The 6,919-nt window shown below is 36.4% G+C and overlaps 1 long non-coding RNA gene across 1 annotated transcript; it reads right to left on the reverse strand.

Annotated features, from left to right (window-relative positions):
• Positions 1-3,244: 3,244 nt before the first annotated feature.
• On the reverse strand, positions 3,245-4,688 carry LOC135628863 (uncharacterized). Its single transcript, XR_010493034.1, has 3 exons — positions 4,209-4,688; positions 3,538-3,614; positions 3,245-3,434 (listed from the first exon to the last, which is right to left on the reverse strand). It is a non-coding gene; the product is annotated as an uncharacterized LOC135628863 (long non-coding RNA).
• Between the last annotated feature and the right edge of the window lie 2,231 nt (positions 4,689-6,919).

Below are 6,919 nucleotides of genomic sequence, written 5' to 3' on the forward strand. Positions count from 1 at the left end.
TTTAACTATATGCCAAAGATTTTTGTAAACTTTCCCAAAACTTAGAGGTGAACCTTAGATCTCTATCTGAGATAATGCTAATTGACACTCGAATAATTTCCTTAATATATAAGCTTGCTAGTTTATCCAATGAATACTTCTTATTAAAAGGGAGGAAGTGAGCAGATTTAGTAAGTTTGTCTACTACTACCTAAATTCTGTCATATCCTTTCGCAGTCTTGGGTAATCCTGTTATAAAATCCATAATGACTTGCTCCCACTTCCATTCAGGAATCGAAATCCTAAGCAATTTCCCCATAGGTACTCGATGTTCTATCTTCACTTGTTGGAATATCAAACATTTAGAAACAAACTCTACTATATCTCTCTTCAAACCATGGCACCAATAGTTTTGACGTAAATCTCGATACATCTTAGTAGTCCCGGGATGGATATTAAATTTTGATCTATGTGCCTCCTCCAATAATTAAATCTTTACTAGATGGCTTTCGGAAACACAAAGTCGATTGTAGAATGTAATAGAACCATCTTCGGCTTGGAGGAATTTGGGTCTAAATCCTTGAGCTATCTCCTTAATTATCATCTAAATATATGTATCTTCCTTCTGACATTATTTAACCTTTTCCACCAAATATGAATGTGTCATCAGACACGCAAGAAAACCTTTATTTGTCTCCGATAAAAGTTTAAGTTTTAAGTCTGCTAACTCCCTCATCATAGAATTTCTTTAAATATTCATATAGGCTATAAGACTATAGGTATTTTTGCTTAAGGCATCAGCAACTACATTAGCCTTCCCAGTATGATAGTTGATATTAAAATCATAATTCTTTAGAAACTACAACCATCTTCTTTGTCTCATATTTAAATCTTTCTGTACGAAAATATATTTGAGACTCTTATGATCTGTGAAGATTTTAAAAGTTTGTCCATAGAGATAATGCATCCAAATTTTCAGTGCAAAAATGATAGCTCATAGCTCTAAGTCATAAGTAGGATAGTTCTTCTTGTGAGGCTTTAATTGCCTAGATGCATAAGCAAGGAATCACTAAGATAGGAGCACCGGTTAATTTTTTCTTCAATTCCTAAAAACTTTGTTGACATTTATCATCCCATATGAACTTTATATATGTTTTTGTGTGATCAATGGTGCTGCTATTTTTGAAGTCTTCTACAAATCTTCTATAGTATCTGACCAAACCCAAAAAGATTTTTATTATTTTAAACATTATTATATCATTTTTATGTATGATTTATAAATTATGTCAGATTTTAATGTGATATAGAACATTACATTTGATTTATACATCATAACATTATATGTATGTTGTACGTATTAACATCCATTACATAATAATTGTTATTCACTATGTTCACAATATACCATATAGCTTGTGTTTGAGATCAGATCTTAGAAGTTCAGAACTTTTAAGTTGTTCTCCATTGTTTAAGTTTTTTTAATGACATCTTTTATGAATCTGCTAACCAAATTATTCACTTCTGTTTGTGCTTCAGTTTTCTTTCAAAAAAAGAATAAGAGATTTGCCATAAAGACTTCACAAAGAAAGTGTTTTATAATCTCTCTCTCTACAAAAGAATTGAGCACTCTATAAAGTTAAATGGACTAACAAAATTTTGCTGCTCAAGAGATCAAATAACCAGGAAAACACAAAACAGAGAGAAGACCAGTACTGGGTGGAGTGCACCATCAAATAAAGTAGTATCCACCTCATCCCTACTTAGAGAGAAACATAGATTCAAGTCATCCCAATTGCCTCCAACAATCTTCTGCTGCTACATGGTGGAGTTTGGTGTCAAAATGAGGTGGCTTGAGTTCAAGAATTGGCAGGGATTTCATGGAGCAAATGACTCAACGATGTGATGTCAGGAGGCACAACCAGACCAAACAATGGTGTTCCTGCTGATGTGTCTCATATGAGGGTGTCATTAGAGAACAACTGCATCAGGTTGTGAAGAGCTTCAGGATAAAATTTCCTAGCAAACAAGTAGCAAAGTCTCTTCATTCCATTCCACAAACAAGGTTTCACAGTCACGACTTTCTGCAAAATAAATAAATAAATACATGATTGATATAAACAAAAAAGAATCAATACTACTGTTGAGGTTGGTCTTTGATTATAAAACACTGGAAGAACAGTTAAATAGCAGATTTGGTGTACTCAAGTTTGATTGATTAGTTTCTCTTCCGGATTGTGTTGTATAATTGTTAGCTGAAAACAGATAGCAGCAAAGATTTTGTGATGATAAATACAAGTCAAACATGGAAAGAAAATGAAATTCTTGTAGTATTAGTTATGATTCGGCATGAACTAACCAGATTGTTACAGTCGATGGCATTAAACAATTATTTAATAGCTTCAACAGTACCAGTATTCGGAACACTGCATAGTCGATCACTTTGAATAATTATTCGATATTCCAACGTAGTATACATGCTTGCCATGATTTTAACCCTTTGTTGTTATTATTTTTAAGCATTACTTAACCTTTTAGTATGCAAAATTTGCATAATAGGTAAGAGATAGTAAAGGACCAAAGAATACTATCTAAACAAAAATGAAAATAGATGCTTTCAGTGCTTTGGTGTTCAATCCTCCAACTAGTGAACATGTTGAGAAAATATTTGACTTCTTTCGACGGATGACATTATTTTCTTATAAGTCATTCGGACTTGTAATTGAGTAATTCTATTTCATTCATCCGCATATTTTTTTAATTTACTTCTCTGAAAGCTCAGATAGTAAGTCATCAATCCCTCCGCATTTGTTCTGTGTCTCACGCATGTATCGTGCTACTCTATATAATTGCATAGTGTTTTAAAGGTTTTGGTTGACATAGTCATGTAGAACAAGCATTTTCTTGCAAAGTCCTACCACTTACCACTATCTATGATAAAAATGCAAGAATTTTAGATGGATATCTACAACATGTTCCAATTTCCTATTATAAGCTTCGTTCAACCTAAACACATGAATATACTGAAGTAACTCGGAGGAAAAGAAAAACTATAGAACTTGGCGGTCAGCTTGCAAAGGTTAAGTTACTTTTGCCTAATCTGATGTGCTTTCGGTGATTGTGACAATACTAACAAAAGTAATCAGGAATAGGTGAACCAGAAAAAGGAAAGAATCAACATATAGGAACACAAGTTCTAAAGGATTTACCTTTTCATCACTGGTGACATGATAACTCTCATCAATAGACTGTCAACGAAACCCATATCAGCCAACAAGAATTTAGAGGCATCTGGACATTCTAAAGTATGAATTTTTGAAAGAGAGAATGCTTACTGAAATATTCTTTGGGAGCTCAAAAGTGACATCTTGTGCTCAATATGCTTTTGGATGCCACTTTCCTTCAGACCAATCAACATGCATCACGGACCAATTGGCACTTCCGATAGGATCCACCATCTGTAGGATGTCGAAATGTCCTGTCTAGTTAGTGATACTATTAAATTCCCAGATAAGCCATTACTCAGGAACGCCAAAATGCAAAATGATCTAATGTACTTACACTCAAAAGAGTTGGAAGATAGTGTTCATCAACATAGCAGTTGCGACTATCAAGCAGTTGCGACTATCAAAACCTGGCTGAGGTCAAGAAATGGGCAAAAATAGCAATTAGTATTGCTGGTTGATCAATCTGAGGGAGCAACCATTGAGTGATTCAACACACAAACATTTAGATACATTCAAAAGAAACAAAGTGCCTTAAAAGAAAAGAACTTGATGATTATTAAGCAGACATTATGCATCAGAACTTGGATCTCCTACCGTCCAACCCATGAATCTAACATATTACCATGTATCCTAGCAAAATGGGGCTCCATTTACCTTCTAGACTTCAATTATTTTGTTATCTTCTTAACTTTTGGAGATTTAAGATACCCCCGACAATAGAAATTATGTGGGAAAACGTATGATGCCCACAAAGGCTTCACAATGCTCACTCATAAAAATTGACCAGAAAACACTCGAACCCTTAATCTTCAACTAACCAAGTTCGTCGAGCCTAAATACTAGTGATCTATGCAAATACACAATATTTTAAGTTATTTTTAATAGAATACTAGCAAATTAGGTATATCAAGAAAACCACAACCAATTCGCACCCTAAACACTAAAAATCTTCACCAATCCGAGATCATGCGACCAAACCATAATCATTAAACCAGCAAAACTGACCTTGTTGTGCATAAAAATGGCATAGTCCAGTTCCAATTGATACTTGTCGACAAAAGATAGGATCGTAACGTAGTACTTCGTTCTGACCGACGACGAAACGATGACATGGTTCTCGTCGATGAGCTCGTCCAGGTTTCTGACGCTTATCGGCGACTCTCGGGGATCATCGAACTTGGAACGATCCTCCTCGTTCTTCTCCTCCTAGGGACAGAGGCGCTCCTAGTTGGCGGCGAACTCCTCCATGAGGAGGTAGTCTTTGATGCGCTCGACCTTGAGGATGTGGAGACGGCACTTAGAGAACGAGGTGACGGTGGGGAGCCGGGCAACAACCTCAGAACCCTTCTATCTGCGTAGCTTCCATCTGACTCGGGATGGCGACGCCGCCGACTCAAACTTTTTGTCCTTCTTGTCACCATCATGCTTCCGATCACCGGGTGCCCCCAGTTCCCCATGCCTCCAGGGGTTCCCTGACCCATGAAACCTAGGGTTTTATGGAGTACTACCCCGAGAGCTCGAGATCGAGAGTAAACATTGGAGAAGCCAATCTCAATTCTTATTTGCCTTCACAATGACACAAAATTACAAATACACCACTCATAATTTAGTTATTATCATAGTAATTTTAAGGTACCCTCCAATCACCATCTATTTAATTCTTAAGATTTTAACTTACATAAACAATCAATATTATATGACAACAATTCTTAAAAAATTAAAATTTATTTTAAATATATTTAAGTTATATTTAACACTTAAGATTATAATTTACATCAATCTTATCTGATATGAATACTTTAAAAATCATTTTTATTCTAAATATATTTAAGTTATATTATGTATGGGACTAGACATGATTGCAATAGAAGATTAAACTAAAAAAATTATATAAAATATTCAAAAAAACAAAATGAATTATTTTTATTCACCCTAAATAGTCGAATGATATAGAAAGAGACTAGACATAAAATGAATTTATCCACCCTAAATAGTTGAGGCATTATGACTTATTAAAAATTTCGTGGAAGAGATAAAACATGATTCCAGTTATTAGGGATGCCATATGAAAATTTTGTATTAGAATAATAAAACACATATGTTATATTAAAATTTAATTATTTTTATTCAAATTTAATATAGCTAATTATTTAGATCAAGACTTAAATTCTTGACCTTAATCATCAGGATGTTTTTTTTCTCTCTTTATTGCTTCGCCACATTACTCCATTCTGATAAATAAAACTCATTTGACATGTACTATGTGGAATCAATGATTTAAAAAGGCGCTCGAGCGCTCGCCTAGGCACTCGGGCGAAGCGAGGCGAGGCTCGAGCGCCTCGCTAATCTCCCAGGCGGCGCACTTCAAACAGGCACCGCCTGGGCGCTCGCCCGAGCCCAGGCGCTGGGCGCTTCGAGCGAGCGCTTGGGTTAACCAAGGCGACCGAACCAGGATTTTAGGTATGGTTCGGTCCTGGTTCGGTCTATGATGGTTAGTTGGTTCAATCAAACCAACTAAAACTGAAATAAGTGACAAACGAACCCTAACCCTCGCCGTTGCCGATCTCGATCCCGATCCCAATCCCGTTGCTCGCCGTTGTCGCCGCTCGCAAATGTTGCCGCTGTCGCCACTCGCAAACACTACCGTTGTTGCCGCTCGCGCCTCTCGCTGCTCACCGCCCCTACTCCCGCTCCCGCTGCCGCTGCTCGCTGTTGTCGTTGCTCGCAAACGCTGCCGCTGTTGCCGCTCACGCCTCCCGATGCTTGCTGCTCCTGCTCCTACTCTTGCTCCTGCTCCCGCTACCGCTGCTCACAAATGCTATCGCTGTCGTCGCTAGCGCCTCCTACTGCTCGCCGCTCCCGCTCCCACTCTCGCTCCCGCTACTCGCTGCTGTCGCCGCTTGCCGTTACCGTTACCGCTATCGTCACTACCGCTGCCACTTCCTCTTTTCTCAATCAACAAGCTCAACACCCCTTTACACTTCCTTTTAAAAGTATACATATACTGTTAAATGTTAATATTATTAAGTTTATTTAAAATGATTAATTTTTAATATTATTAATATATTAATAATATATTATTTTAATTTTAATATTATTAATTTTTATTTATTTGATTTTATTGCTAAGTTTCAACATAAATGACAAGTGTAAAGAGAAACTCAATAGAGTCTCCAATGGTATCAAAAAAAGATCCTGCATGGAAGTTATTTTGCGATAAGACTACTAGAGGTGGTATTTTTCATGCAAAACAACTAGTAGGAAATTTCAAGAATGCAACAACTTGCAAAAAGTGTCCACCTTAGGTAAAAGAAGAGTTGCTAAGTTATATGAATAAAAAGAAGACACAAAAAAATGAATCTTATGGGAATTTACCAGAAGACAATGTTGAACATCTCAGGGATGAAGAAGAAAATTATTCTATGAGTATTAACCCAAGTGGAAAAAGTGTATACGACAAAAAAGGAAAATAAGTTATGAGTACTAAGAAGGGTAAAAAAGGACCGATGGATCTATATATGTTTCAAAGATCCCGGAAACAACAAGGGCAAGCAGGAGGCTCAAAATTTAGACAAACAAATATAAGTGATGCTTCTGATAAAGAAATAAGAGGAAGAACAATTCAGCACATTGCTCGCTTCTTCTATCAGGCTGGTCTTCCCCTTAGTATAACTCGTTTAGACAATTTTAAGGATATGATTGAAGCTATTGGAAGA

This window comes from Musa acuminata, chromosome BXJ3-1 (assembly GCF_036884655.1).
Source record: "Musa acuminata AAA Group cultivar baxijiao chromosome BXJ3-1, Cavendish_Baxijiao_AAA, whole genome shotgun sequence".
In the NCBI taxonomy this organism is placed as follows: Eukaryota; Viridiplantae; Streptophyta; class Magnoliopsida; order Zingiberales; family Musaceae; genus Musa; species Musa acuminata.